Raw genomic sequence first — 13909 nt, 5'->3', positions numbered from 1 at the left:
TTTATATTTTGGCTGTTACAAATAATGCTGCTATGAACATAGGGGTGCATGTATCTTTTCAAATTATTTTTGTATTCTTTGGAGAAATACCCAGTACTTGCTAGTGGGATTGCTGGTTCATAGAGTAATTTAATTTTTTGAGGACCTCACTAACACTTGCTGCTTCTTGTGTTTTTTGATTCTTAGCCATTCTGACAGGTGTGAAGTGATACCTCATTGTGGTTTTGACTTACATATCCCTGATGATGAGTGATGTTGAGCATCTTTTCATGTGTCTGTTGGCCATCTGTATGTCTTTGGAAAAAATGCCCATGTCTGCTGCCCACTCCTTAAATGGATTTTTTCTTTCTTTCTTTTTTTTTTTTTTTGGTGTTTAGTTGTCTCAGTTCTTTATATACTTTGGATACTAACCCTTTATCAGATAGGTCATTTGCAAATATCTTCTCCCATTCACTATGTTGTCTTCTTGTTGTTTTGTTTTACTGTGTAGAAAAAATATATGTGTATTTTTATTTTGATGTAGTCCCAATAGTTTAGTTTTGCTTCTGCTCTCCTTGCCTCAGAAGACCTATCTCCAAAAAAAAAAGGTTATGGCTGATGCCGGAGATATTACCATCTGTGCTCTCTTTTAGGAGTTTTATGGTTTCAGGACTCACATTTAGGTCTTTAATCCATTTAGAGTTTATTTATGCATACAGTATAAGTGGTCCAATCCCATTCTTTTGTGTGTAACTGTTCAGTTTTCCTAATATAATTTGTTTTAAAAAACGGCCTTTTCCTCATTGCATATTCTTGCCTTTTCAGTCAAAGACTGACCATATAATCATGGGTTCACTACTGGGCTCTCTTTTCTGTCACATTGATTTATGTGTCACATTGATTTTTGTGCCAGTACTGTTGTGATTATTATAGCTTCATAGTATATCATGAAATCTGGGAATATGATACCTCCAGTTCTTTAAGATTGCTTTGATTATTTGGGGTCTTTTTGTGGTTCCCTACAAATTCCAGGATTATTTTTTCCAGTTCTGTGAAAAATACTATTGGTATTTTGATAAGGAATGTATTTTTTGAAGAGTGTGGATATTTTGACAATACTGTCCATTCCTGAGCGTGGAATATCTTTCCATTTGTTTGTATCATCTTCCGTTCAGTGTTTTATAGTTTTCAGAGTACAGATCTTTTACCTCCTTTTGGGGGCCTGTTCCTAGGTATTTAATTCTTTGGGTGCAATTATAAATGGGATTGTTTTCTTCTAACTCATTACTAATGTACAGAAATGAAACTGATTTCTGTATATTGATTTTTTGTGGGGGGCTATCCTACGACCTTACTGAATTAGTTTATTGGTTCCAATCCTCTTTTGGTGGAGTCTCTAGGGTTTTTGATATATAGTATCATGTCATCTGCAAATAGTAAAGTTTAACTTTTTCCTTACTATTTTATTTTGTATTTCTTGTCTAATGGCTGTGGTTAAGATTTCCAGTACTCTGTTGAATAAAAGTGGTGAAATATACATCCTTGTCCTGTTCCTGACTTTAAGGGAAAGCTCAAGTTTTCACCATGGATGTTCACTGTGGGTTCACAATGATGTTCACTGTGGGTTTTTCATATAAGGCCTTCATTATATTGAAATATGTTCCATCTAAATGTATTTTATTGAAAGTTTATATCATGAGTAGATATTGAAATTGTCAAATGCCTTTTCTGCATCTATTGAACTCATGAGTTTTATCCTTATTGATGTGATATACCATGGTGGCTAATTTGCTAATATTGAACTACACTTGCATTCCAGAAGTAAATCTCACCTGACCATATTGAGTGATTTTTTTTAATGTTTTGGACTTTTTGGTTAATATTTTATTAAGAATATTTGTATCTATGTTCATCAGAGATATTGGCCTAAAACTCTGGTTTTGGAGTTTGTGTATATCTGGTTTTGGAGTGTGTATATCTTTATCAGGGTAATACTGGCCTCATTGAATGGATTTGGAAGTTTTCCTTCCTTTCCTGTTTTTTGGAATTGTTTGAGAAGAATAGGTATTACCTCTCCTTTAAATGTTAGGTAGAGGGGCACCTGGGTGGCTCAGTGGTTAAGCCTTTGCCTTTGGCTCAGGTCATGATCTCAAGGTTTTGGGATTGAGCCCCACATCGGGCTCTCTGCTCCACAGGGAGCCTGCTTCCCCACTCTCCCTCTCTGCCTGCCTCTGTGGCTAGTTGTGATCTCTGTCTGTCAAATACATAAACAAAATCTTCATAAATAAATAAATTTTAGGTAGAATTTACCTGTGAGCCATCTGGTCCTAGACTTTTTTTGTTTTTTGGTAATTTTTTGATTACTGATTCATTGCTGGTAATTGGTTTCTCCTGGTATTCTATTTCTTCCTGATTAAGTTTTGGGAGGTTACATGCATCTAGGAATTTATCCATTTCTCCTAGGCTGTCCAATTTCTTGGCATATAGTTTTTCATAATACCCTTTCATAATCCTTTGTATTTGTGTGGTATTGGTGGTTCTTCTCTTTCATGGTTGATTTTTGAGTCTGTTTTCTTCCTTTTTTTTTTTTTTTAATGTATGTGTCTAAAGGTTCATCAATTTTTTTTTCATTCAATTTAACTGTTTCAAAGAAACAGTTCCTGACTTCATTGATTCATATATATGAATCTCCTTTATTTCTGTTCTAATCTTTCTTATTTCCTTCCTTCTACTAGTTTTGGGTTTTGTTTGTTCTTCTTTTTCTAGGTCCTTTTAGACATAGGGTTAGGTTATTTGAGATTTTTCTTCTTGATGTAGGCCTGTATTGTTATAAACATCCCTCTTAGAACTGCTTTTGTGGCATCCCAAAGATTTTAGACCATTGTGTTCTCATTTTCCTTTGTCTCCATATATTTATTTCCCCCTTTGATTTCTTGGTCCATTCATTGTTTAGTAGCATGTTATTTAGTTTTCATGTATTTGTGTATTTCTCAGATTTTTTCTTATTAATTTCTGGTTTCATAGCATTGTGGTTAGAAGTTGATCTTTGAAAATTTGTTGAGACTTTCTTTGTTGCCTAATATGTGTTCTACTCTGGTGAATATTCCATGTGCACTTGACAAGCATGTATATTCTGACATTTTGGGAAGGAATGTTCTGAATTGGTTTGCTCCCTCTGGTCCAATGTATCATTCAGAGCCACTGCCTCTTGTTGACTTTCTGTTTGGATGTGACCTATCCATTGATGTAAGTGAGGTATTAAAGTCCCCTATCATTACTGTATAACTATTAATTTACTTCCTTTATGTTATTAGGCTGCTTTTACACATCTGAGTGTTCCCATGTTAGATGCATAAATGTTTACATTTTTATAAATATTTATATTTTCTTGTTGGATCATTCCCTTTATGATTTTATAGTGTTCTTTTTTATTTTAAAGTTTATTTTGTCCAATGTAAGTCTTGCTATCCTGTTTCTCTTTTCACCTCCATTTGCATGATAAATGATTTTCCATCCCTTTACTTTGTCTGCACGTGTCTTTAGAACTCTTGCAAGCAGCAAGTAGATGGCTCTTTTGATTGGAGCATTTACTCCATTTATGTTCAAAGTAATTATTCATAGTATGTAATTATTACTATTTTGCTTTTTGCTTTATAGTTGTTCTTGTAATTCTTTTTTGTTCCTTTCTCTCTTTTCATGATTTACTGGCTTTCTTTAGTGATATACTTGATTCCTTTCTGTTTATTTTTTTGGGTATTTATCTACTGGCTTTTGATTTGTAATAACCATTAGGTTTGTATATAACATCTTATGTGTATAGAAGTCTTTATTAAGTTGATATTTGCTGACGTTTGAAATCATGCTTGACTCCTTTCCTCCTTCCCACATTTTTAGGTATATGATGTAATAATTTATATCCTTTGCTTTTGCCAATCCCTTGACTAATTTTTTTTTTTTGGTATATTTATTTTTTATTTATTTTTTTCTTAAGATTTTATTTATTTATTTGACAGAGAGAAATCACAAGTAGGCAGAGAGGCAGGCAGAGAGAGAGAGAGAGAGGAGGAAGCAGGCTCTCTGCTGAGCAGAGAGCCCGATGTGGGACTCGATCCCAGGACCCCGAGATCATGACCTGAGCCGAAGGCAGCGGCTTAACCACTGAGCCACCCAGGCACCCCGGTATATTTATTTTTAATGCTTCTCTGCTTCTTACTTTTCTTCCTCCAACTTATGGTCTTGCTTTTCCCATTAAAGAATCCCTTTTAACACTTCTTGTAAGGCTGGTTTCGTGGTGGTCATGAATTCCTTAAAGAGTTCCCAAACAAGTTAATCTCTCCTCCTCCTAATTATCAAGTTAATGATAACCTTGTTGGATAGAGTATTCTTGGCCATAGGTTTTTCTTCCAGAATGTTTTTCTTCCACTTTCTTCAGGTCTACAAAGTTTCTGCTGAAAAATTACCTGTTATCCATATAGGGATTCCCTTGTATATAACTGGCTGCTTAAAGCTCCTCCAGAACCTTCCAATGAACTGGCAGGATTAGGAGCATTGCCCTTAATCTGGTCAAATCTGCCCTACCCTCGTTTCCTCCCAATCCCTTTCAAAGGATCTGCTGGAATCTCGATCAAGAGCCCTCCCTGTATCCTCAACGTATTCTTAGAACATTTCTCCTTCTTTAACTAAAATTTTGTAAGGGTTCTTCTTCCCTAATCTTTTATATTCCACATACCCTGAGTCAGGGGGTGATTGGATTTTGTGCTTGCCCTCCAGTGCCCTTCATAAACCACTTTCTGCAAAATTTCCCACACTTCGGGAACTCATTCACTTCATGAGACCAACTTCTTACCCTTTTTATTTCTGCCTTCTGCTGTCTACCAACCCCCTCATTCAGTGAAGATAGTTCACCTCCTACGTTTCTTATCCCTGTTCTCATTTTCTTTCTCAGCAGCTATGAAATCACCTGGTCTCTGATCATTGACCTGCTGAGTTCCAACCGTTTTCCTCTATGCCACCTCTCTACGCATTCATGGTCACTTACTCCTTATCTTCTCTGGAATCTGTATTACCTCTAAAATCCTGCCCTGCTCCCCATCTCCCATCTGTTCCTTTATGTGCTCAATCACTCCTACTGCCACTTTTTTTTTTTTTTTTTTTTTTTTTTTTTACCTTGTTAAGACCTCTGATCTCCAGACTCCCTCACTTTGTTCGTCTCCACCAGGCTTCTCCTAGCTTTGCTTTTCCATTTATCCAATCATGATTATTTCCTTTTATAAAAACACTGCGTCAGTGTAGTCAATACTCTGAAAATATAGTCTACTCATTTGCGTCCTCCCTCTATTGGACTCACCTCCTACAACCCTGTGCCGCTTGCATTTTGACTCTCCACCTGCTGCTCCACCTCTCCTCCAACTGCTCAGAAGCAGCTGAATGGCTGGAGAAACACAGAACAGGGTTTTGAAATCCTAACAAACTTCTCATGGACACTCAACCCTGCCTAGAAACCATGGTTTACTTCCCCATTTTGACGATTACTGTTTCATACTTTCTCCTTTAAAGTTGCCTGCTTGCTTTCCTCCTACTTTCATCTTGGAATGGTCATCTGATGTTTTTTTTTTTTTTTTCCTATCTTTTTATCCCAAACCCACAATTCTGTTTATATTTGCACGCATTTTTACTCATGGATTTACCTCTGGGCTCTCTATTCCATTCCATTGATCTATGTATCTGTTTTTTATGCCAATATCCTACTGTTTTATTCACTATAGAATAGAAATAGTTTGAAATCAGGAAGTGTGATGCCTCCATGTTTGGTTTTCTTTCTCAAAATTGTTTTGGCTCTTCTGTGGGTCCATAAAAGTTTTAGGATTTTTCTATTTCTGTGAAAAAGGACATTGGAATTTTGATGAGGATTGCAATGAGTCTGTAGATTGCTTGGATGTTTCAACATTTTAAGAATCTTCTTCCAATCCATGAGCACAGAATATCTTTTCACTTATTTGTGTCATCTTCCTTTTTTTTTTTTTTTTTTTTTTTCATAAAGGTCTTAGAGTCTTCAGCATATGTATCTTTCACTTCCTTGGTTAAATTATTGCTAAGTAGTTTGTTCTTTTCAATGCAATTGTAAATGAGACTTTTTTGTTTTTAATTTTGCTTTCTATAACCTGACAGTTCACTTGCATAGAAACAAAGATTTCTATATACCAATTTTTGTGTCTTATAGCTTAATTCATTTATTCTAATGTTTTGGGTTTTTTTGTGTGAAATCTTTAGAGTATACACACACACATAGTGGCAGTTTTAGTTCCTTTCAAATTTGTATGCTTCTTATTTCTATTTCTTGCCTAATTTCTTTGACTAGGACAGTCAATACTATGTTGAATAAAAACGGCGAGAGTGGGCAATCCTGTCTTGTTTCTGATCTTGGACTAAAAGCTTTCAACTTTTCCTCATTGAGTATAATGTCAGGCACAAGCTTATCATATATGGCCTTTATTATGTTGAGGTATGTTCCTTTTATACCTACTCTGAGAGTTTTTATAAGTGGATGTTAAATTTTGTCATGCTTTCTGACATCTATTGGTATAATCATGTAATGTTTCTCCTTCATTTTATTAATGTAGTGTACAACGTTAATTGATCTTTCTGGACTCTGAACCTGGGATTTATCCCTGGAATAAATCCCACTTGATCATGGTATATGATCCTTTAATTTTTTTTTGTTTTAATATTTTATTTATTTGACAGTGAGAGACACAGCAAGAGAAGGCACACAGCAGAGGAAGTGGGAGAGGGAGAAAAAGGCTTCCTGCTGAGCAGGGAGCCTGAGGTGGGGCTTGATCCCAGGACCCTGGGATCGTGACCTGAGCTGAAGGCAGACACTTAATGATTGAGTCACCCAGGTGCCCTGTGATCCTTTGATTTGTGGTATATGATCCTTTAATTGTATTTTTGAAATCAGTTTACTAATACTTAAGGTTTTTGCATCTGTGTTCATGAGGGATATTGGCCTATTATTTACTCTCTCTCTCTCTCTCTCTCTCTTTTTTTTTTTTTTTTTGGCAATGTCCTTGTCTTGGTTTTAGCATCAGGGTAATGCTACCCTTAAAAAAGAAGTTTGGAAGTATTTTCTTTTTCTTTCTTTTTTTTTTTCCTGAAGAGTTTTAGAAGGATAAGTATTCAAATATTTGACAGAATTCATTGGTGAAGCTCTCGGGGCATGTAGCATTTTATTTGTTGTTGAGAGATTTGCAATTACTCCTTACTAGCAATCAGTCTGTTCAGATTTTCTATTTCTTCATGACTTAGTTTTGGAAGGTTGTATGTTTCTACGAACTTACCCATTTCTTCTACATTGTCCAACTTGTTGGCATATGTTAACAATAGCTGCTTAAGATCTTTTGTATTTCTGTGTTATCACTTGTAACATCTTTCATTTCTTTTTCAAGTCTCCTCTCTTTTTTTGTCCTTGAGTTCATCTAAAGGTTTGTCTATCTTGTTTACCTTTTCAAAGAACCAGTTCTTGGTTTCATTGATCTGTTCTATTGTCTTTGTAGTCCCTGTTTCATTTGTTTGGGCTCTGATATTTGTTACTCCTTCTAAGTTTTAGGCTTCTTCTTCTTTTTTTTTTTTTTTTCCTTTCCCCCACTTCATTGAATCATTTGTTTGTTGAAGTGTAGATGACACACAGTTACATTAATTTCAAATGTACAGCATCATATATAGCTCGACACCTATACGTTATGTTGAGCTCACCACAAGTAGAGCTACCGTGTGTCACCGTACAGCATTATTACAGTACCATCGACTCTATCCCCATGCTGTATCTTTTATTCCCAGGATTTATTCATGTTTATAACTGGAGGCCTGTATCTCCCTCTTCACCCACTTTTGTGCATCCTTCCCCCACCCCCAACTCCCTCACCTCTGGCAATCACTGATTTGTTTAGTATTTATGGCTCTGTTTCTGCTTTTTGGCTTCTCATTTTTCCAGATTCTACATAAAAGTGAAATGATACAGTATTTGTCTTTCTCTCACCTATTTCACTTAGCATAATACCCTCTAGGTTGGTCCATGTTGCAAATGGCAAGACTGCTCCTTTTTTTTTTTTTTTTATGGCTGAGTAAGCTATTTTGTGTATGTATACATGTATGTATATGTATATATATCACATGTATTCATGGTGAGCCACATGTTGTATAACCATTACACACACACACACACACACACACACACACACACACACACGATCTTGTTTTCTTTATCCATTCATCTATTGATGGACACTTGGGTTGTCTCCCCATCTTGGCTGTTGTAATTATTCAAAAAACATGAGGAGCTTCTATCTTTTCAAATTAGTTTTTTGGGGTAAATATCCAGTAGTGAAATTATTGGGTTGTATGCTATTTATATTTTTTATCTTTTTGAGGAGATTCCATACTGTTTTCCACAGTGACAATACCAATTTACACTTTCACCAACAGTGCATAAAGGTTCCCTCTTCTCCATCGCCTCACCAATACTTGCTATCTCTTGTCTTTGGTATTATAGCCATTGTGACAGGTTTAACATGATATATCTCATTGTTGTTTTGATTTGCATTTCCCTGATGATGAATAATGAGTATCTTTTCATGTGTCTCTTGGCTATCTATATATCTTCTTTGGCAAAATGTCTATTCAGATACCCTGCCCCCCCCCTTTTTTTTAAATACAATGAATGCTGGAACATTCCCCCAGCTGGAACAATGCTGGGGGAAAAAAGATTTTATTTTAGAGAGCAGGGTGATGGGCAGAGGCAGAGGGAGAATCTCCAACAGACTCCATACTGAGCACAGAGTCCAACATGGGGCTTGATCTCAGAACGCTGAGATCCTGACCTGAGCTGAAATCAAGAGTTGGATGCTCAACTGAGCCACCCAGGTGTCCTTCTCTGCCCATTGTTTAAATCAGATTTTTTCAGTGTTGTATAAATACTTTATATTTTGGATATTAACCCCTTATCAGATCATTTGAAAGTATCTTCTATGTAGTAGGTTGCCCTTCCATTTTGTTGGTTTTCTTTGCTGTGTAATCCCAATGGTTTGGTATAATCCTAAAAGTTCATTTTTGCTTTTGTTTCCTTTGACTGAGAATGACTATCTAGAAAAATGTTGTGATGGCCAATATCAAATTACCACCAATGGTCTAGTTTCATGTTTTCAGGTCTCATTTTGATTTTTGTGCATGGTGTAAAAGGTGGGTTAGTTTCTTTTGTGTGTAGCTGTCCAGTTTTCCTAGCACCATTTATGAAGAGACTGTCTCTTCCTCCTTGTATATTCTTGCCCCCCTTTGTTGTGGGTTAATTGACCATGTAAGTGTGGGTTTATTTCTAGGCTCTCTATTCTGTTGCATTGATCTATGAGTTGATTTTCGTGTGGGCTCCATACTGTTTTATTAGAGTTTTGTAGGATATGTTGAGATCTGTAATTGTACTACTAACCGCTTTGTTTTTCTTCAGAGTGTTTTGGCTAATCAGCATCTTTTATGGTTCCATTCAAATTTTAGTATTTTTTTCTGGTTCTGTAAAAAATTGCAACTGGTTTTTTGATATGGATTGCATTGGATCTAGATAGCTTTGGGGTAGTATGGACATTTTAACAATATTAGTGCTTCCAACCTATGAGCATGGAATATCTTTCCATTTTGTTTGTATAATCTTCAATTTTTTTCATAATTTTTTATAGTTTTCAGAGTACAGGTCTTTTACCTCCTTGATTAAATTTAGTCCTAGGTATTGGGCTTCATTCTTCTAGTTCCTTGAGGTTGTAAATTTAAATGGAGATTTTGTTTCTTGAAGTAACATTTAGCACTATGAACTTTCCTCTTAGAATTGCTTTTGCTGTGTCCCATGAGTTTTGGTTTGTAATCCATTTTAATTTGTCTCAATGTATTCTGGCTTCATTGACTGACTTCCATCAGTTCAATAGCATGGTGTTTAATAGCTACATATTTGTGAATTTTAGAGTTTTCTTCTCATAGTTGATTCTAGCTTCATACAAATGTATTTGGAAGACAGTGCTTGATAGGATTTCAATCTTCTCAAATTTAAGACTTGTTTTGTGACCTAACCTGTTCTATTCTGGAGAATGTTCCATGTGTGCTTGAGAAGAATGTTTATTTTGTTGCTTTTGGGTGAAATGGGCTATATCATCTGTTACAGCCATCTGGTCTAATGTGGTGTTTGAGGCCAATGTTTCCTTCGGTATTTTTTCTTTTTTTTAGTCTGGATGTTTTATGCACTGATATAAGTAGGTAATTGAGGTCCCCTACTATTTTATGGCTCTCTATTCCTCTTTAGGTCTGTTAAAATTTGATTTACATATCTAGTGCTCATGTACCCATCTTTATTCTGCTGATTCTGGTGGAGGAAATGACTTTCCTCCAATCCAAGACTGGTCTCTTCCGTCATACTCCAAATTCCCTTCTTTCTTGACTGCATAAGGAATTCCTTTTTTCATATATCCCTTTTTCCTACAAAATCAGTCTCTACCTCTGCAATTTCCATTTGCATGCTAGCAAACCTGCTCTCTTAAAAACACAAAGTCTTTATTAATCCCACCTCTCAGCTCTACTTTAGGACAAGATTTCTCAGAAGTTCTACAAATTCTGCTTCCTTTTCCTTATATCCTATTCACTTAATTTTTTTTTTTTTTTTTTTTTTTTAGATTGATGTATTTGAGAGAGCAGGAGAGTGCAGAGGGTAGGAGCAGAGGAAAAGGAAGAGAGGAGTCCTCAGCAGCCTCTACATAAACCTGGAGCCGACCTGGGGCTCAATATCATGACCCTGAGATTATAACTTGAGATGAAATCAAAGGTTGGAAGCTCAATAGCACCACCCAGAAGCCCCATTCACTTAATTTTTTTTTAAAGTAATGCATAACACATTCTTGTTATGACCCATCCAAACATTTGTAGATAAAACTAAAAAAACCATCAACCTCTACCTGTTCTCCTTCTCCAGAAGTCACTGCAGTAATCAGTTGGAAATATTTCCTCAGGGGCACCTGAGGGTGGCTCAGTCAATTAAATCTGCCTTTGGCTCAGGTCATGATCCAAGAGTTCTTGGATAAAGCCCCACGTTGGGCTCCCTGCTAGGTGGAGAGCCTGCTTCTCCGTCTCCCTCTGCTGCTCGCCCTGCTTGTCCTCTCCCTCTCTCTCTATCAAATAAATAAAATCTTAAGAGAAAAAAATATTTACTCGAAGATCTATGCCTGTTAATTTACATGCAGGTTTACCTGTAGAAATAGGCAGAGATGGGCAGCGTGTCTCCTGTTTTATACAGATGGAATCCTGTTCTGTATTAATATTGTTCTCCAACTTTTTTTTTTTCCTCTGTGACTTTGTATTTTTTCCTGTTTCAGTATCCATAGCTCCTTATTTTGTTACTTTGAGAGGATTTATCTAATTGATTTTAACCATTCTGCTATTGACAGATCCTGTTTTGCGTTGCTATAAACAATCCTATAACAATCATCCTTGGACATTCTTTACACTGAATAGTGTTATTTCTGATAATGCTTCATTTCTCACCAGTCTGGCTTCCATCCCTAACTTTCCATAGGATTTATTTATTTTGTCACAATTACCACCTCCATTTTGTTTTCCTCTGCTATTTCTTAGCTTGTCAGCTTTTTTTTTTTTTTTTTTAATTTTTTTTTTTTTTATGTTCTACTCTTTGCTTTTGGGATAAAACCCTCTTGTGGGTGGCCAGGCAAGAAGGAGAAAAACCATTAAGTATGTCTTCTTGGTTCCTGTTCTACTTGGTCTCTAAATATTGGGAGTTTTTCAGGCTGTCTTGAGCCCTCTTCATTACCTTCCTGGGTGATCTCCTAGATTCCTGTTCTGAAGAGCCAGCCAGACACACAGGTCAGTGAGGCATGGCCATGTCTTTCAAATTCCTATGCCAGGCCAGACCTGTCCTTTGAGTTCTACACTAATATCCCACAGGCTGTAGGGCATCTATATTTGAATTCACACCACTGAAGCCTCTCTTAACATGTCTATGAAGAACCTGACCTACTTCTGCCTATCCTTCTCTCTTTACATGGTACCCCAGCCCCTCAGTTGATCAAGCCAAAAATTTGGGGAATTGCTCTAAAATCCTACTTCCACGAGTCCTTGGATTCTCTCCCCAAATGTTACTGAGCCCATACACATCGGTCCCATCCTTACACTTTCCCATCATCCCCTAATCACCACCATCATTATTTCTGGCGCACGTAAATGCGAAAACTAACTGGTTTTCCAGTTCTTCAGTCTCCTTCCTCAACCCACTTTTGTATACAGTGCCAAAATAGACTCTTATCAGAGCACATTATCTCTGACTTACCCTACAATGGCTTCCTTTTGTACCTATAAGGAAAGCCTTAGATTACTAGGTCCTGCCACCCTAACCAGCTTTAGTTATTGATGGCTCTGCTACACCAAGCTTTTTCTTGACTCAGGGCCTTTGTGCCACTCTCTCTGCTGTGGTGGGTTCCTTGGCTCTTTGTATGTTGGAGTCCTTTTCACTCATCAGGTCTCACAGCTTAGTCGCCTCAACCACTCCATCCAAAGCAAGTTCCCCTCTTCTCATTACTGTGCCCATTTGTTTTCGCCTCCTAGGATATACTAGGCTACTATTCACTAGTTTTCCTTCCTTTCTAGAATATAACCTCTTATGGGAAGGGAGTCTTATTCACAGCTGTTGTCCTATCTAGCACAGCATAGACACTTACTTTGAGAGATCTTCTAAGTTCAGCATCCCAATTTTAGATGAGGAAAGAAACCTAGGTAAGGGCTCATTGTTTCACAAGTTGTTAAGATTTTCAACTGAGAGGCAGTATAGTGGTGGAGAGTATGTATGTGGGCTCCAGACTCCCTTGGTTCAAATCTCCAATTGTGTGTTGATGGGTATGACACTGGAGAATGTCTCCAAAGAATGTCTCTTTGCCTGTTTCTTCACTGGGAAAATAAGGATCATGGTACCTATCTCCTAGGATTGCTGTAGAAATTAGCATAAGGATGGTGCATGGCATATGATTAATTCTAGGATTTTCATTATACAAATTTAAGAAGTGTTTCTTATGCCTCTAGCCCTTTGCTGTGTCTAGAACAAAAAACACCTTTTTGTTTTTTACACTCTGGGTTTGATTTTCCATTGAAAAAAAAATTAAAAACAAATATAGTTGACACACAACGTTCCAATAATTTCAAATGTACAATGGTGACCAATCTATATTATTCTATGCTCACAAGTGTAGTTACCATCTGTCATCATATGGCACTATCACGGGATCACCGATGATATTCCCTGTGCTGTTCCTTTTATCCTTGTGACTTACTCATTCCAGAGACTTGTGGCTCACTCCCCTTCACCCATTTTGCCCATCTACCTCCCAACCTCTCCACCCCCCCCCGACCCCCGGCAATCACCAGTTCTCTGTATTTACAGGTCTGATCCTGCTTGTTTGCTCATTTTTGTTTCGATTCCACACATAAGGGAAGTCCTCTGGTATGGTCTTTGTTTTATTACATTTTGCATAATAGTCTCTCATCTATCCATGTTGCAAATGGCAAGACCTCGTTTTTTTAAAAGATTTATTTATTTGACACAGAGAGAGCAATCACAAGTAGGCAGAGAGGCAGGCAGAGAGAGGGGGAAGCAGGCTCCCTGCTGAGCAGAGAGCCCGATGCGGGGCTTGATCCCAGGACCCTGAGATCATGACCTGAGCAGAAGGCAGAGGCTTTAACCCACTGAGCCACCCAGGTGCCCCTGTTGTTGTTGTTTTCTAAGTGGACTCTGCCCAATGTGGGGATTGAACTCAGGACCCTGATATCACAGACCAAACACACGTGTGGGTTTATTTTTAGGCTCTCTAGTCTGTAACACTGATCTATGAAATCCTAAAGA

General features: G+C 37.2%; 1 long non-coding RNA gene across 2 annotated transcripts in view; it reads left to right on the top strand.

Annotated features, from left to right (window-relative positions):
• Positions 1 to 13909, top strand: part of LOC131812346 (uncharacterized) — a 41079-nt gene that overhangs the window by 20862 nt on the left and 6308 nt on the right. The gene's annotated exons all lie outside the window — the stretch shown is intronic.

This window comes from Mustela lutreola, chromosome 12, assembly GCF_030435805.1.
Source record: "Mustela lutreola isolate mMusLut2 chromosome 12, mMusLut2.pri, whole genome shotgun sequence".
Taxonomy (NCBI): domain Eukaryota; kingdom Metazoa; phylum Chordata; class Mammalia; order Carnivora; family Mustelidae; genus Mustela; species Mustela lutreola.
Note: the sequence above shows the minus strand (reverse complement) of the source record. Positions and strands in the feature narration are given on the sequence as shown.